This window comes from Oncorhynchus gorbuscha, linkage group LG12, assembly GCF_021184085.1.
Source record: "Oncorhynchus gorbuscha isolate QuinsamMale2020 ecotype Even-year linkage group LG12, OgorEven_v1.0, whole genome shotgun sequence".
NCBI classification, from domain to species: Eukaryota; Metazoa; Chordata; class Actinopteri; order Salmoniformes; family Salmonidae; genus Oncorhynchus; species Oncorhynchus gorbuscha.
The window spans coordinates 40,110,540-40,129,976 of record NC_060184.1 but is presented as its reverse complement, the minus strand read 5'-3'; the positions used below and the strand labels follow the sequence as shown (position 1 = coordinate 40,129,976).

Genomic DNA, 19,437 nt, shown 5'->3' with positions numbered 1-19,437 from the left:
GTTCTCTATGCTACCGTATGGCAAGCGGTGCCGGTGCGCCGAGTCAGGGACCAAAAGGCTCCTGAACATCTTCCATAAAACCCGTAAGACTTCTGAACAGTTAATCCAATGGCTACTCGGACTATTTGCAGTGACTCACATTTTCTACATGTACGTAATTATATTATTACCTCTAACTCGTACTCCTGCACATTGACTCGGTATCGGTACTCCTTGTATTGTGTTTATTTTTTTTCTTCTTATTTGCTAATTATTATTATTTACTTAGTTTTTTAAACTCTGAATTGTTGGGAAAGGGCTCATAAGTAAGCATATAACAGTAGTCGACCCCCTTTGTATTTTGCACATGTGACAAATACAAATGTATGTGTCACTTCTGTGTCCTTTCTTAAAGATATGTGGGTTTTTGGTAATGGAATTACAAGCAACGTTTATTCAACTTAAAGAAGGCAAATAATTTCTCTAAAACGAAATATGTACGTTGGCAGACGTCTTTACTTCAACACTATTGTTGTTTTGATCCATTTCTATTTAACGTTTAAGACTTGCTGGTAGATGTTGTCCAAGACCCCTTTTCCATCAGTTTAACCAGAAATCAAAGCCTTTGCTTACTCCAAATGTTTCGCATAGAAATGGTCAAATAAATATAGACGTTTATTTTTGGCCATTCAAATTGACATACTACTATGAGCTTCCCATCGGGTACTTATGGGTCCTTTTACATGGAATTGCCCACTTACGTCGAGCTTCCTCTCGCTCCGAGCAGACATTAGCATTTCCTTAATGGATAAGACGCACTGTATTAATGTCATCCATGGGTGACTTTTCACAAAGTCAAAAACATACTCACAGATTGTGAGTGAACATTACAGATGCATATCAACTAGGATAGACTGGCTGTAATGGACACATGGACGTGATTTAGGCCTAAGTTTAACTTCGATACAGAATATAGAGAATACTTTGAGTTAACAAATGCTAAAAACTACCCATGATGTATTGCTCTAAAATAAATGAGTAAAAAGTTATCGTCCTCCCAACTTTATTTTTGCACCATATATATTTCCGATGTCATTCAAACAGCACAGCACAAAACTTGCCATGTAACCAATTATTGTGAAGCTGTCAACAGGAACTCAAGCAATAAATCGCGTGTAATTATCAATTGATTAAAATAGCTATCTGACTGAGAAACAGACTTGCAGGCATAATACATCAATTTTAATGGCATTTCTTAATCAGAATGCTTCACAATCACCAGAGACCAATTAGAGTATGAGAGATGGAGACTCACCATTAATAATCTAACTTGGCCAGCACCACTGACTCCATTTGAGACAAGCTGCTGGGGTTGATTTAAGTGTTTCAACTGTTAATAACCTAAAACAAAAAGAGTCCTAGGCCTACTCAAATTCAAAACAGGGAACTTGAAAAGTTTGAGAGCTGACAATGCAAATAAATTGTAACGGATCTTGATTCTTACCCAGAAGGCTATAGCATTGCACACCAAAGGCAGCAGAGAAACGACAAGCGATAGCTTTGGCTACGCTCAGAATACTTCTATAAAAACCAGGGTCAGTTCCATGGATGCGGTACTTCGGTTTTCCTTTGAAGAACTTGACTAGGGGTTACATCTACATGGCATTGTATATACGGCGCACCACAAACGTAGCAGTCGCACTAGCCTTAATAGGGTACCATAGAGGTGACTATTTCCTAGATATGATTTTCCGGTGTTCATTTCTTTGGCTTCAGATGCAAGCAACAATTACCCGCCTTTCAAGTCTGAACATCATGCTACAACAGTGGCTTGTGAAGGGTGGTGAAGTAACTATTGTTCCACTTGAATAGTAGAGAGTGTGTGTGTGTGTGTGTGTGTGGGGGGGGGGGGGGTTAGGGTTTGCATTGGAACACATCTAATAAAGCATTGCATGATATATAATAATAATATAATAATAATAATAATGCCATTTAGCAGACGCTTTTATCCAAAGCGACTTACAGTCATGTGTGCATACATTCTACGTATGGGTGGTCCCGGGGATCGAACCCACTGCCCTGGCGTTACAAGCGCCATGCTCTACCAACTGAGCTACAGAAGGACCACCCATGCATGTATCATGGTATTTGTGGGTCTGACAAAAGTCTCTTCTAAAATGCTTTTATGCAATTCTACATGACTGGAGACATTAAAATAATATGTTCTCATACCACACAAATGACAAGAGTACTGACACATCCTACCGAGATCAATAAAAACAAACGTGTCTTAAACGCAACCAATAGCATAGGTCAATGAAAAGAGAGGTGCCACAGATAGTAAAATACAGCGAAAATTATAGCCAGAAAATGTAGTTGCATGGACTCATACAAACAGTTTTTACTGCGATTGTATTTTGAAATATTACGAAGGGCCTTGTAGCTGCTCTCGGCTGTTCTGAAGTCAAACCTGTATCAACGGTTTGGTATTTGCCGCACGTACTGCCCAATTGCGGGCTTCCCGACTGGAGGCCTAAAGGCGCTCGTCATATGATAAAACACAATCCATATCTATTTTGTGGCTACATTATGCTCTCTGGTGTAGTATTTATGATGTCATTTATTTCTTTACAGATAGTAATCATATACATTTGGAAAATGTATTCAAAACATATCTGCAGCACCTCCAGCACCCATTCCCGTTTTCTTCCATGTGCTGTGCTCTCTCCTAAGGCAAAACAATCAACACTTCTAATTATTAAATCAATGGATTGTGTCCCGTAACCACGGAATGGGGTTAAAGGCCTACTGTTACAATTATATTTATAATAATCAAATCAGCGAGTATAATTACAAGTGAATAATTTCACAAATATGTTTCAATATCTAAATCACTTAATTTTTCCTGTTTAGCCAATAGTGGTTTTAGCTATATTGTTGTAAAAACGATGTAGGCCGAGTGGCCTTTTTCACCATTATAGCACAGAAACTACATCAAGTGTATGTTCATAAGGCTAATAAGAAAATATGTCAAGGTCTGAACAGCATATGGGAAAGGTGTCCAAATGTGTATTTGCATCAGTAGCCTAGGTGGCAGAAATGCATCAGAAAAGTATAAGAAAATTCAGGAAAACATTGGGGAAGCTCATCAGGTAAAGACGATCTGCATTGCTTTCAATTGTGGTTGTCACAGTCCCTTTCTAACGTCTCCTACACGGTTGGTGAGCATCACAGACATTCACGAGTCTTACCTTTCAGGAATGGGGTCATAATAGCATTTGTAGGAAGAAAACAGAAATAGTTGTCCCAACCGCTAATATGGCGGACATCAATGGCGCTATGAACTAAGCGGCGCATTTAGTTGCCTAATTGTTTTTTTAAACCATAGCAGCAGCACAAAATATTTGGGGCGTAAATCCCGAAAGCCATGTCCTGGTGACGTCCGTGTGTTCGTTTGCGTTCGAGCATGAGTGCGTGTGTTAGTGCCTTCAGAAGTATTTCACCCGCCCCCCAACTTTTTCCCAAATTGTGTTGTGTTACAGCCTGAATTTAAAATGGATTACATTGAGATGTTGTGTCACTGGCCTACATACAATACTCTATAATGTCAAAGTGTAATGATGTTTTTAGACGTTTTTACAAATTAAGAAAAAATGAAAAAGCTGAAATGTCTTAAGTCAATAAGTATTCAACCCCTTTGTTATGGCAGGCGTAAATAAATTAGAGTAGTAAAAATTTGCTTAATAAGTCACATAATTAGTTGCATGGACTCACTGTGTGCAATAGTGTTTATCATGATATTGAAATGACTACCTCATCTCTGTACCCAACACATACAATAATCTGTAATCAGTCAAGCAGTGAATTTCAAACACAGATTGAACCAAAGACTACTAGGGAGGTTTTCCAATGCTTCAAAGGGTCCCTTTGAGCATTGTGAAGTTATTAAATTACACATAAGATGGTGTATCAATACACCCAGACACTACTAATATACATGTCTTTCTTAAGGAAACTGCTCAGAGATTTCAATGGTGCCAATTGAATTTAAAACAGTTAGAGTTTAATGGCTGTGATAGAAGAAATGGGAGGATGGATCAACACCACCATTAACCTAAATGACAGAGTGAAAAGAAGGAAGCCTGTACAGAATAAAAATATTCCAAAACATGTATCCTGTTTGCAATAAGGCTCTGAAGTAAAACTGGAAAATAAATAGTCAAAGAAATGTCCTGAATAGAAAGTGTTGTGTTTGGGGCAAATCCAACAACACTGAGTACCACTTCATAGTTTCAAGCACGGTGGAGGATGCATCATGTTATGGGTATGCTTGTCATCGGCAAGGACTATAAAAAAAATTTAACAATAAAAATAAACTGAATAGAGCTAATCCAGGTGTGCAAACCCCTTAAGAGACTTAATATATAATAATATAATATACTTACCCAGAAAGACACACAGTTGTAATCGCTGCCAAAGGGGATTCTAACATGTATCGACTCAAGTGTGTAGATATTTACAGAAATGAGATATTTCTGTATTTCATTTTCAATAAATTTGCTAAAATTTCTAAAAACATGTTTACACTTTGTGATTATGGGGTATTGTGTGTAGATAGGTGTGATTTAAAAAAATGTAACCCATTTTGAATTCAGGCTGTAACAACAAAATTTGAAAAAGTCAAGGGGTGTGAATACTTTCTGAAGGCATGTTTGGAAACTGCAATTTTATGTCAGCAATATACAAATAAACATCCCAAAGCGACTAATATAAAATAGACATTTGTTCCATTTTCACATTCATAATTGTGCATCCTTCCAGCTACATGTGTTAAACGAATGTGGCAACACACTATGATCAGTGCAGCAGAGGAAATTGCATCAATGACACACAGCTACTATGGACTCACCTGAGAAGCAATGCACGCATTTCAGTCAAAACTACACTGGCGTCGTGTGGGCAAGAGGTTTGCCAATGTCAACGTTGCGAACAGAGTGCCTGATGGTGGTGGTGGGGTTATGGTATCGATGGCAATTTGAAAGCACAGAAATACTGTGATGAGATCATGAAACCCATTGTGAGGCCAATTGTTTTCAAGGCATCTGTGACCAACAGATGCTTATCTGTATTCCCAGTCATGAAATCCATAGATTAGGGTCTAATGCATTTATTTCAATTGACTGATTTCCTCATATGAACTGCAACTCAGTCAAATCTTTGAAATTGTTGCATGTATATATATATATATTTTTTTTTTTTTTTCAGTAGAAATACTTTTTTCTAACATTGTCCACCTGTATACACTGCCAGATTAATGAACATGGTCATTGTTCACTATGTAGTGGTTGTTGCCTAAGCAGCATTAGTAGCACACAACAGTGCACCTAAATCACAAAATGAAAAACGCATACATCATAACAGTTGGTTACGGCCAATTGATATACCTTTTTTAATCCATTGCTAAAGTACATAGTCTACAATACAAACATGATGCAAACACATAGTATTAGATATTCAGATCACCACCCATGGATCCATGATTTATGTATCCTCTTTTAACTCAAGAGTCACCTTTCAACTCCTACGCATGGGTATGGAAATGAGGTATTGCTGCAAGTAAAATGTTATGTATACTTCCATTAGCCGTAAACTAGTTAAAAATTAATTGACTATTTATAGAGTTTTTAGTTCAATGGAAGACTGTCATTTCCACATAAAAAGCCCCATGAGCACTAGCGTGAAATCCGTAGGACCACATCACATTTGGTGGCAAATGGAAGTCTCCCCTGATTGCTCAGTTTGGCAAAGCTGCCAGCTCTAGGAAGAGTCTTGGTGGTTCCATCCTTCTTCCAATTTAAGAAAGATGGAGGCTACAGTGTTCTTGGGAACCTTCAATGCTGCAGAAATGTTTTGGTACCCTCCCAGAGATCTGTGCCTCGGCACAATCCGGTTTTGGAGCTCTACAAAAAAATTCCTTTGACCTCATGGCTTGGATTTTGCTCTGACATGCACTGTCAAATGTGGGACAAGTGTGTGCCTTTCCAAATCATGTCCAGTCAATTGAATTTACCACCGGTGGACTCCAGTCAAGTTGTAGAAAAATCTCAAGGATGATCAATAGAAACAGGATGCACCTGAGCTCAATTTCAAGTTTCATAGCGAAGGGTCTGAATACTTATGTAAATAAGGTATCTTTATTTTTTATAAATTTGCTAAACATTTCTAAAAACCTATTTTTGCTTTGTCATTATGGGGTGTTTGTAGATGGATGAGGATTTTTATTTATTTAATCCATTTTAGAATAAGGCTGTAACGTAACAAAATGTGAAAAAGGTGAAGGGGTTTGAATACCTTACGAATACACTGTATATTCAGTTTTACAGAAATGATTTGCCTTCTGTAAGTTTAAGGAATATTGCCTACTGTCTCATCACCAAAAACCTGCATTTCTTTAAGATATTTTGAAAAATGTCTCCCTTAATTTCACAGAGGTAACAAGTAAAACACATACCTACCAAGTGTTTTTACTGATAACAATTTGGTTTATGATTTATTAAGTGATTAAAAATCAGTAACGGAAAGGCTGCAACCGAATTGGCTACAATGGGAATTCTTAGTAGTCACAAACCACAGTTGGGACACCTGCTACTGTCCTTCCTTCCACTGGCATAATGTTCATAGCCATTTTCATTCTCCTTCTGTCATGTGTTTTTTTTTTTTGAGCTTAATTTAACTAGGCAAGTCATTTAAGAACAAATTCTTATTTACAATGACGGCCTATGGGGTGCAGTGTGTCAACTGCCTTGCTCAGGGGCAGAACGACAGATTTTTATCTTCAGCTCGGGGATTCGATCCAGCAACCTTTCGGGTACTGGCCCAACGCTCTAACCACTAGGCTTCCTGCCGCTGGTAAAAGCAAGAGTGTGAAAACCCTCCTGTCCCTCTTCTTTCTCTACAGTTAATGTTACCTCTCCCAGCTCTTACTGACACCCATCTATGAGCCCCCTCGTTCCATTTACATTGAATGTCGATCCAGAGCATCCTAATAATGCTTAAATGGGTGTCATGTCCGATGACTATGCAGGCCATGGAAGAACTGGGAGGCCATGGGGCCACGCATTATCATGCTGAAACATGAGGTGATGGCAGAGGATGAATGGCACGACAATGGGCCTCAGGATCATCACGGTATCTCTGTGCATTCAAATTGCCATCAATAAAATGCAATTGTGTTCGTTGTCCGTAGCTTATTCCTGCCCACACAATAACCCCAGCATGGGGCACTCTGTTCACAACGTTGACGTTAGCAAACCACTCGCACACATGACACCATGCACGCTGTCTTCCATCTGCCCGGTATAGTTGAAACTGGGATTCATCTGTGAAGAACACACTTCTCCAACGTGCCAGTGGCCAGCGAAGGTAAGCATTTGCTCCCAGAAGTCGTTTACGACGCCGAACTGCAGTCAGGTTAAGAGCCTGGTGAGGACAAGCAGCACGCAATTTCATCAGCTGTCCTGTTGGCTGGTCTCAGATGATCCCACATACGAAGAAGCCTGATGTGGAGGTCCTGGGCTGGCGTGGGTAGACGTTGTGAGGCCACTTCTGGTAGAAGAATTAACCAATTCTTTGGCAACCGCTCTGGTGCAAATGCCAATTGCACCCTCCTTCAAAACTTGAGACATCTCTAGCATTGTGTTGTGTGACAAAAATGCTACATTTAGAGTGGCCTTTTATTGTTCCCATTATGAGGTCCACATGTGTAACGATCATGCTGTTTGATGATATAGGATTGAGGCCACAACTGCCAGGTGGATGGATTATCTTGGCAAAGGAGAAATGCTCACTAACAGGGATGTAAACAAATTTGTGCACAACATTTGTGAGAAATAAGCTTTTTGTGCATATGGAACATTTCTGGCATCTTTTATTTCAGCTTATGAAACCAACATTTTACATGTCGAGTTTATATTTTTGTTCAGTGTACTTTAACCTTCCTTCTCAGCAATGAATGTTGAAAAGTAGTGGAAATTTGGTCAGTACAAATCTGAATCAATCAGAGAGCGTCTGTTTCACAAGTTTGGACACCACAGTACAGTGGAGTAGAGCACAGTATAGCACACCGATTCCTGGAAGCTGAACATGTCCCTGCATACTCACCAGACATGTCACCGATTAAGCATGTCTGGGGTTCTCTGGATCAACGAGTACGACCGCGTGTTCCAGTTCCCGCTAATATCCAGCAACTTCACAGCCATTGAAGAGGAATGGGACAACATTCCACAATCAACAGCCTGATCAACTCTATGCGAAGGAGATGTGTCGCGCTGCATGAGACAAATGGTGGTCACACCAGATACTGACTGGTTATCATTATTTTTAAAGGTATATGTGACCAACGGATGCATATCTGTATTCCCAACCATGTGAAATTAATAGATTAGGGGCTAATGAATTGATTTTAATTGACTCATTTCCATATATGAACTGTAATTCAGCAAAATCTTTGAAATTGTTGCATTTATATTTTTTATTCAATGTGTAATTTACCGTATGCTGCCATTGCAGTCACAAAGTTGAAATATTTCATGCAATGCTCCAAGCCTATTCTTATTTATCCCGCCTTAACCCTCACCTCATTGGTTGACATCTTTTCACACTAGCTCGTGGTTTGTTTACTCAATGACATTATGTTTGTGTGGACCATATAACCCAACTAACCTATCAACTGTCTGTCCTACTAAACCAATCAACTATTCTTCTAGTAAAGGAAATCACAGTCAAATGGGACTGTCATGATCGCACAAGTAGACAATGATACTGTATAGCCTCAAGTACTGTCTAGTCATCTGAACACTCGCCTCAAGTACTGTCTATTCATGGAGGGACGATTAATGAGTCTGGGGAGTGCGAATTTGGATTGAAATAAGTTCCAATGACTTGTTCCCGGGGACTGGTAAGGATGTGTGATGGTGGCGACCAGGGTAATATCAGGTCAGGTCTGCCTGCAGGAAAGAGAGGAGGCTGGTATGAGAATGACACTCTACCTCAGGATTGATTTGCTAGGCCTCTCTCCATTCTCTCTCACACAGCACCTCCTGAAGGCAGATTAAATTATTCAATTTTAGATAAATTATTACAGAACACTGCCACACCCCTCGTAAGGGCCAGCCAACAATATATGACATCTTCTCCGCTCTCTTAAAACTAAAACACAGGGCACACATTACCCAGGAATATATTTTAATATTTTATTATGGACGATGTTTATTCAGAAGCAGCGACAACCTAATAGAATGCACCTTATTAAAGAGGTGTGTTCTATAAAAGAGATGGATACCAGGGGAGCAGCACTATCACAGTCACAGGCTAACAGCAATAAACACAGCAAGACAGCTGAAAGCCACACTTATAGCCCACCAAGATAATGTTTTACAATCGAGTCATTTTTACATGGCAATTTCTTCTTGATTTCTACAATAAGGTAAGACAGTTGTACTAAATCTCCTAAAAAAAGAAGGTATTTATAAGTCAAATGCAGTAGTTGTAAATCACTGTGGAAATCTTTCAGACTGTGGTTTGAAAAGGAGAAAACACATTCCACGAGTTAAGGTCTGACATTCGTCTGCCGCGGTGTGTTTTGGGGACCACCCGCCAGTAGGCGTCTGACTGCGGACATTTTCCCCCGTTTCGATGTGTAGAATCCATTTGCACTCGGTTTGCAAATAACAGCCGGCACTCTGTTCAGAGGTGCTAAGTTTCTTTGGGCCGGCAAATGCTACTGGTCTTTATACACAAACAAAGGCTTGCCAGGAGGAGCTAGGAGGTAACGGTAGATTTCTGATTTTCCATGTCCACCAGACAGTGTCCCAGGCCCCCAGATCTCCCTCCTGTGTGAAGCTAGTCTGCCGTGTCATCATGTGAAGTTAACGGGTTTAGGCTGCCCCCGCTTAAACTGGACACCGCCTGGAGGGGACTGCTTATACAGGCCCAGTTCCAGACCAAACCCTTAGTTCCCCACCCCCTAGCCCCTCGCCTCTAGGCGACTAATGGAGGTCTGAAAGGTTTGGATTAGCCAAATGACTGCATTAGCCTGGTCCCAGATCTGTTGGCCTATGTGCTTTAGCCAACTGCTCTGACTATCGTTGCCATACTATTTGTGGATTATGACTGAATAGAAAGGTTTGGATTGGATTCAGCAATGATAGTTTGAAGCTTCACGTTGCCCTCTGATGTTCTCCAAATGTTTGCCATATAACTTAGATAACACCAATCACATCCTTTCAAATCTATATACAAGACGTGAAGAGGCTTGGCGGGAGCCAGGGGTTGGTTTGGAATTGGTTGATAGTCTAATCAGTGTCGCCTTTGGCCCTGGCCCCCGGGGGCCAGCCTATTAGCTAATGAAACCGCAGCATATTGATGGGAAAGGTAGGATTGGTACTAGTTTCTGGAGAGGATACCACACAACCCATGATAGTTATATGAAATAGCCCACAGTGACAATACCTTTCTGACAATGGCACACATCAAGGCAAAGCTTAAAAAACGTGTCGAGGCTGGCTAGAACCTGTATGGATAAAAAAAAAAATCAACTGTTTTGCTTAGCATCCATTGCATTGTCCCTGTCATATAAATCATAGAATAGCTGAAAATAGGCTAAATCCATTCTAGGCCATCAGCTTCTGACTGAGTATATTAATATACTTTTTTTTTTAAAGGTCCAAATCTGATTTCTTTTTATGTTGAATAAATAGAATATTTCCTCTGTCACTTCATATCATTCGAAACTGATGGGCTTGATTTAGCCGCACATGAACGCAATCCCTCTTTACCCACTTTACGTTACCATGTTATGTAGCCTAACGAATTGCCAGTTGAATATAACCCCTAAAATACCACCCCAAAATCTAAATGTATGAGTTTAGTACAGTGGAGTTAGCCTATATTGTTTGTAGCCGGTAATATGGTGCAGCAAAGAAAGACCTAGCAAAGCTGCAGCTGCCTCAAAACAAAAGAACCATTGCCTTGCCCTTAACTGCACACACATAACTACTAACATGGTCTTTCATGGTTGAGGAGAAATTGACTACTTCTCTTCTAGTCTTTTTAAGAAACATCTGTCTATTGAAAATGCCTAACCACTTGTATAAATCTATTTGCATACACTTCAAAAACAGGCATACTTTACCCCACCAGACACGCGCGTCACTATGGATTTTTCTACCCAAAGCAAAGACAGATTTAATCCGTTGCTCAGTTATGTATCGAGCCATGTCATCGTGGAATGCTCTGCCACCAGGTTACTCAGGCAAAAATCAAGTTTTGCTTAAAAAATATATATATATACATCCTATATCACAGCACCTTTCCTCTTTCTAAATACCTAATTTTAGAACGAGTAGTGTGTAAATAGGAATTTTGTTCTCTTGATGTCTTTCCAATATATAACTCATTTATTTTGAATTTAATGTAATATTCTGTTGTTCTTGTCTATAACTGTTCTGTACTTTATGTTTTATGTGGACCCCAGGAAGAGTAGCAGCTGCATGTCCACGTAGCTATTGGGGATCCTAATAAACTAAACCTTCCTAGAGTTCGATGCACTGAGTGCTGCCACTTTTTGTATAGGCAAAAAAACAGCATGGGCTGCATCCTTGCAGCAGAGCAAGCACTTCTGACTCAGTCTGTGTAGTTGTTGGGCGTTCAGAGTTGTGTGTCGCTATGAGACCATTCTAGTCTCGGTGCAGTCAAACAGCAGGCTTTTAGCGCTATGATACCACAGCCACAACCCCCGGAGCTCCTGTGTAGGAGAGAGCAGCTGAAGACTGCCTTTCATAGTTCACTGGTCCCTAAAGAGGCTTGGGAAACAGCAAGCTTGTGTCCGTTCACCCCATCTACATTAGCAAGTATATTACCCTTTTACAATAGCCTCCATCCCTACCTGAATATTATGCATACTGATCCACAGGGAATATCACCAGAGCTGAATGAGGGAGATGAGGAATGAATGCGAGAGATCTGGGGATAAAAACATTCCGAAACGGAGCCTCTAAAATACATCTATTTTAGAGAGAGAAAGATTGAAGTCCCATTAGGCCTTTTGTAACCCGTTGTTCTAACATCTGTCCGTACTCTCTCGTTTAAGCACTGGCAGCCATATAAAGCCTCGGAGCTTCCTCGACATGTTTATCTGACGGTGTTGGTACAGAATTAGCATGCTCTTGGTTTGTAAGACCATACAGCCTAAACCTGGCATGGCTGTTGGACTACACACAGTCCTAAAACAGCACGGTGTATTCTTCTCACCGCCGCAGGGCAAAGACACACAAAAAAAGTATTCATATAAAAAAAGACAGAGGGGATCAGGATTCAGGACACTGACAAGGGGCAGGATTCAGGACACTGACAAGGGCAGGATTCAGGACACTGACAAGGGCAGGATTCAGGACACTGACAAGGGGCAGGATTCAGGACACTGACAAGGGGCAGGATTCAGGACACTGACAAGGGGCAGGATTCTTCTAGTCCTGCTATTTCAAAATCAATGTTTATAACCAACGACTATTTTTTTTTACACCCAACTGATTATGGCAGTAGGCCGAGTATGGCATTAGTCATGTGAACACCTTACTCTGCTCAACTTAAAAATCGGCATACGGTCATAATCAAACTTGATTTCTGACCAAATTTTGTAATTATCAGGACATGTAAACACCTTAAAATGGGAGTTCCAGCAGTGCGTTTGATTTACGCATGTGCTAGCATCTGCAGTGCTGTTCGGAAAACCTGACAGTATGCATCGTAGAGATAAATCCGAACTCAGAATGAAATGGGCTACCCTGGTCACTGTGGTAGAATGTTTATTTTGATTGCCGATTTTCTGAATTCCCCCCCCCCTCCCCTCCCTCAGGTGGCCTGATTTCTGATGATTATTAGGGAAATCGTTCTTCTTGAAAAGCATGTCAACTTCTGAAATGAAAAACCCACTAGAATAAACGAGTGATTTAGATCTTACGTTGACACCAGACAGCTGCAACTTTCGTTGTCTAGGTTCTCTATTCCCGTCCCCAATTAAAGCATCGTAATCTGTAAGATTGAAGAATGTAAAATACATAATAATAATAATAGTAATAGGCCTATACTTCGTTCAAACGTTTCATATTAAAACGGAAACATAACGTGTGGCATTTGAAATGACTTTATTATACTACATTTCCATTTGACAAAAATGATATGTGAATAGATAAGAATTTGTTCTTAACTGACTTGCCTAGTTAAATAAAGGTAAAAAATTCAATAATAATAGTAGAATAATAACCACACAAAAAAAATACACTACCGTTCAAAGGTTTGGGGTCACTTAGAAATGTCCTTGTTTTTGAAAGAAAGCACATTTTGTTGTCCATTAAAATAACATCAAATTGATCAGAAATACAGTGTAGACATTGTTAATGTTGTAAATGACTATTGTAGCTGGAAACGGCTGATTTTTAATGGAATATCTACATAGGCGTAGAGGCCCATTATCAGCAACCATCACTCCTGTGTTCCAATGGCACGTCTTGTTAGCTAATCCAAGTTTATCATTTTAAAAAGGCTAACTGATCACTAGAAAACCCTTTTGCAATTATGTTAGCACAGCTGAAAACTGTTGTCCTCATTAAATAAGCAATCAAACTGGCCTTCTTTAGACCAGTTGAGTATCTAGAGCATCATCATGTGGGTTCGATTACAGGCTCAAAATGGCCAGAAACAAACCCCTTTCTTCTGAAACTCGTTGGTCTATTATTGTTCTGAGAAATGAAGGCTATTCCATGCGAGAAATTGCCAATAAAATGAAGATCTCGTACAACGCTGTGTACACCCTTCGCAGAACAGCGCAAACTGTCTCTAACCAGAATAGAAAGAGGAGTGGGAGGCCCCGGTGCACAACTGAGCAAGAGGACAAATACATGAGTGTCTAGTTTGAGAAAAAGACACCTCACAAGTCCTCAACTGGCAGATTCATAAAATAGTACCCACAAAACACCAGTCTCAACGTCAACAGTGAAGAGGTGACTCCAGGATGCTGACCTTCAAGCAGAGTTCCTCTGTCTAGTGTCTGTGTTATTTTGCCCATCTTAACCTTTTCTTTTTATTGGCCAGTCTGAGATATGGCTTTTTCTTTGCAACTCTGCCTAGAAGGCCAGCATCCCAGAGTCGCCTCTTCACTGTTGACGTTGAGACTGGTGTTTGTCCTCTTGCTCAGCATTTCAGGTAAAATAACAACTCAATGTTTATATCCCAGGACATATTGAGTAGCAAGTTCAAGCTAACAAGCTAAATTGCTATAAATGTTTAATGCTTTTCGACCTGTCCCCAAATTAATAATTGGTTCAGAGTTTGTTTTGATATTTTAACCTGTGTGTCGTGATCGCGTTTGGTGGGGGGGGACAAAATCCATTTAAGCACGATGGCGCACGCGCGAAGCCGGTTTGGGTTCCGTGTTAGGCTGGCAGTTGGGTTTTGCAATAGGCCCCAAGTCTATTAGAGTGTAACAAACTCCAAAAAACATATACATTGATTGCCTGCCTGCGTTTGCTTCATTCGAGATCCTACAGAAGTTCACCCAGACCAGCTCTGCCACAGACAGAGCTAACTAACACAGAGCTGAGTTCTCCGTCTCAGAGATCATACATCTAAACTAAGCCTTCCTCACTGCACACTTTAATAATTCCCTGATGGTGATGCATGGTCTGCATGTTTATCACCGCGGAGGCAAAGACACTCAATTATGCTCTTACTGTAGCAACCTTATAAGACTCCAACAACAGCACACATGCTAACACAGGCACACAAACACTTTGTGTGTGTACATACACACACACTCTTTCAAACAAGCACATACTCCCTTACTTTGCCACCACCACAGCATTATCCATTCACAAAGACTAGTAATTGTAACCATACAGTGACATTCCTGCCCATATAAAGCGGAGGTGAGAAGCCCCTGTTAAAATGAGCCCAGCTCGGAGTCAAATGCATAGTCTCACATCTTCGACTACAGATGCCTGCTACCAAAGCCCTTTTATCCTAGGCTTGATTCACACTACAGTACCTGCCGGCTTTACCAATGTGATGTTGGCCATGGAAGTGTCCCGCTCCGCATCGTACCTTAATACCCACCACATCGTATCTTAATATCGTATCTTAATAAACACTTGGACAGTGGCACATTTATTTGTTTATCTTTAAGTCATGGACAACTTTACTAACGATGGTGCTTTTCTAACAGTATTTCCCGCTTATGGCAACCACCCTCCTAATGACTGTAGGCTAATTATCTTGGGATCCTGGAGACCTGGAGCTACAGTATGAGTGCATATGTGCCCATAAACTGACATCGGCCCACTCGATTGAGTACCCATAACCTGTAGGCTAACAGTAGGTTACAGTGGTCAAGTGAAAGTAAATTAGACTACAGCCTACTGGCATTATATTGTAGGCCTATAGGCCTATCCAACGGCTTGTGGGAGGAGGGAAGCAAGGATTTCGTGCAAACGTGTCTGTGGGTGGAGAGGCAACTCAAGGACCACTCCCGCAAAGCAGCATATAGGCGCTGTTTGAATATATTCATGTTTGAATGATCCATTTCTTGAAATAATCATTGATCTAAATATATAGGCTATATTAGATCAATGATCATAGGGTATAGAAATAATCACCGATCTGACATGACTTGGTTGTTAGCCTAGCGTAAAATCTTCTTTCACCTATCGGCGAGGTCTCCAAGAATGGGAGGAATGAAGGATGCATAGGTTACACCCCCCCCCCCCCCCACACACACACACACACACACACACACACACACACACTCACAATATCTCAGATTTAACAAATAAGGTTTGACATGATTATGTTGTAGTCAAACACTCTCTGTTTGGGCTTCTTGCGGTCAATTTGCAGTTTACAAATTATGTTCCGGTCCCCTGACCCTCCTCTGAAGAAATATTTATAAATAATTTTACAATTTTAAGAAAATCAGCCTGCAGGCTGAATCTAGTTGATGGTCCCTGGTGTAGAGGCTAGTGTCTATATCTGTAATAGGTTATAATAATAGACCGTAAAATGTCTGTCTCATATGGGGCTTTACCCAAACCCTGTGGCTATGCAAACATTCATGTGCCACTTTATTGTATAGTGTAGGCAAAGCTAATCTCCCCGCTCTGAAGTGGTAGCGTCCACTTGAAGCACAGATTTAAAAATCATCCCGTTTTCCCAGTCACACCAATATTTCAAACCAATAAATCTCAAATGAATAGGGTAGAACATTTGGACATTCCAAATCTAAAAACAGTCTTCTATTATTCAATTTAAGGAGTGGATCATGAAAGGAGAAAAAAAAATCACTTGAGAAATTAGAAACTAATATTATTCAATTTGAACGAGTGTATTGGATCATTAGACTGATACGCGTTTTCACGGACCCTATAAGTTTAGCGCGAATATTAATGTTCTTTTCACCTAGTAAGGGCGCTTGCGCACAACATGGGAGCCGCACACCCATTTGGTTATTATGGTGCTCAGCAAGGGGTGATACAGATGAACCTGACTCCTGCTTCTGACACACATTCAGGCAAAGCTGCTTCTGACACACATTCAGGCAAAGCACGGGATACTCATAATGAGAGGTCCTCGCGTAAACTTAGGCTGACACCGAGCACATAAAAAAATGCATAAAGTAGTTTTTCGTGCGCTGACACGCAGTTTCTCCTTACCTCCCTAGTCGTAGCTGAGCTTCAGCACCGGCGTTCGTCCTTATGTGTGAATGCTGTATTTATCCAGCAAGGACTGTTGTTGCTTTTTACAGCTAAATGTATTATGTTGGCCTTCTGTTGATGAGTGTCAGGTGTCCGCTGTAACTGTCGAGGCTACCGTCTTTCCGTTGCCAATAGTAAGCGGAGTGGTCGGGAGATCGCAGATGCCACCAAACGCTTCTTCATCCGCTCCCTGCTCAGCGTCGGTTGGTTCTCAGATGCGAGCGCATGCCTGGTCACACAATCATACAGACAGACCGTGTGGCTACTTTACTCTCCGATACCGCTCCTCCCCTTTTACTTTCTACGGAGCCCTACAGCGCCTCTCACTTGTCTGTGGATGGAACTGCATGAACTTGGATACATCTTGGAAAGGCTCTCCCCGTGTCAGAAATACTGGATATAATGACGAGATGCTTGTGTCCCCGCGGTTAGAATGGGATTTGTTGTCCGCAGCGCAGAACGGCGGACTGTCAATCTCCCGCCTAGTTCTCTTTTTGGATTTGTGGATGGGGTCTAAATCTCATTACTTAAAAAAAAATATTCCATGAGGGGTGTTGACGTCAACCACCGCCTGTATTCAATGGAGAGTGAGATCCTATGCTGCCATTTGAGATTATGGGTTCGAGTCTAGGCTCTTTTGCAGCCGGCCGCGACCGGGAGACCCATGGGGCAGCGTACAATTGGCCACGCGGAGGGTTTGGCCGGTACGAATGTCCTTGTCCCATCGCGCACAAGCGACTCCTGTGGCGGGCCGGGCGCAGTGCACGCTGACCCGTCGGCAGGTGTACGATGTTTCCTCTGACACGTTGATGCGGCTGGCTTCCTGGTTAAGTGAGCATTGTGTCAAGAAGCAATGCAGCTTGGTTGGGTTGTGTTTCGGAGGATGCACGGCTTTCGGTCGTGACCACGAAAAAGGGGTAAAAAAGGGGTAAACGAAAAAGGGGTAAAGATCCTATGCTAGCCCCATGAGTATGCATAGAAGTCTCGAATTTCAACAAGGACAATTCCAAGTGTTTTTTCTCAAAGTTGCCAGGATGTCTCATGCATACATCACACTTATATCAGTACACCAGCCAGCACACACATTGATAACAACATAACCATTAAGAAACGTATAGTATAAGCCTCAAATAAAAATAGCAATTCATTTTCTATCTGGACTAAATTTGATACTCAGTGTGCAAAGTGGTCATCAAGGCAAAGGGTGACTTCATTGAAGGATCTCAAATATGCATTTTTATTTGTTTAACACTACATGATTCCATAAGTGTTATTTCATAGTGTTGATGTCTTCACTATTATTCTACAACGTAGGGAAAAGACCTATAGTGATTAGGTGTGTCCAAACTTTTGACTGGCACTGTATGTGTGTGATATTTTGGGCCATTGGCCATTGGCCTACAACATTCCTCTCAAATTCAATGTTTTTAATAAATAAAAGGAATACCCTGTAGTGATAATCAATAATGGAAGAAGACAACAGTCTGTCACAATAAAGAAAACAGGCCTGCAACACATTTTAGAATATACTCTAGACCAGCAATATATGGATCGCCGCAGGGCCCCAGTTGTGCTACACTTGTTTCCGTTGGGCTTCAACTGACCTGAACTGACCCACAATGGCATCCAGGGGCCTCAACAGGTAGCTAAGTCTGCATGCATAACAATGTTTTGTGTCGACTTCAGCACAAAAAGAGTGGTAAAAGCTTCTTTCTCAAGCTTCTGCTGAATTGCAAACACAGTACTATTTTGCAGAAAAAATATGAGTAAAACGTTTAAATGTTATAGATGATTTGTGGCATGTAGCAGTTTGTGCTAGAGGGGCCTACTTTACCTTACTAGTTATAAGTCAAGTCTAAGTCTTTATTTCGTTTAGGTCCAATTCTCTGTTCTAATTATTTGTTTCTTTAAAAAAATATATGTCTTTTTAAGTTACCATTTCTAATATTTGAAAATACCATGGGAAGTGCAATCTCTTTCAAAAATAATAATACTGAAACATCAGTATGCGAGTCCTCTTTGCACACTAGAATAAAACATTTCTTATAAATTCATATAGAAAAAATCAGTGTTGGCCTATTTGCCAATTATTTTCAAGCCATAATCTGATTGAACAATTTTGTAAATGTAATTGAGAGTACAATGTATGTACTGAAATGAAAATAGGCCTAACTGTCCTTATTTGGTCATAGCCAAAAACAGGACATGCACAGACTGTATCCAGATTAAAACTGCTGACCTCATGCATTCTATGAAGGAAACAGAATCTCCAGGCGATAAACAGAAGTAATTGGGCCCAGGGGGGAGGGAAGTAACCACCACCTCATCTATAAGTGTAGCCATCTTTGTTTATCCTCTTGTTGCTGATCCAATACCACCTCAATATATCCTCAGAGGTATATTGTATTCCAAATAGCTAAGAGATAAGAGGATGTGTCCCCAATATCTTATCTGGCTAATTAAAGGTAAAACATTTATTTTTTTAAATCAAGACAAAAAAGAAAGAACCCCCAAAATAATCCCAAATAAACAATAAAAAAAGAGACTATGGACTGCTGAGCAAATCGTAGTGGTAGTAGTTGTCTTAAATAAAGATCTCTGCTATATAAAAGAAAGCATCCAATACCGTGGTACTGTAGAATCACCATCCTGATCA

General features: G+C 40.7%; 1 protein-coding gene across 4 annotated transcripts in view; it reads right to left on the bottom strand.

The window, feature by feature from the left end:
• Positions 1-17,053, bottom strand: part of LOC123991008 (kelch-like protein 29) — a 351,069-nt gene extending 334,016 nt beyond the window's left edge. For 2 of the 4 annotated variants that reach the window (XM_046292107.1, XM_046292106.1), the window contains exon 1: positions 16,740-17,053. The gene's annotated coding sequence lies outside the window, so the exon portion shown is untranslated. Of the gene's footprint in view, positions 1-3,230; positions 3,496-16,739 lie in introns of those variants that run through there. The other 2 variants (XM_046292109.1, XM_046292108.1) reach the window with 1 other exon arrangement.
• Between the last annotated feature and the right edge of the window lie 2,384 nt (positions 17,054-19,437).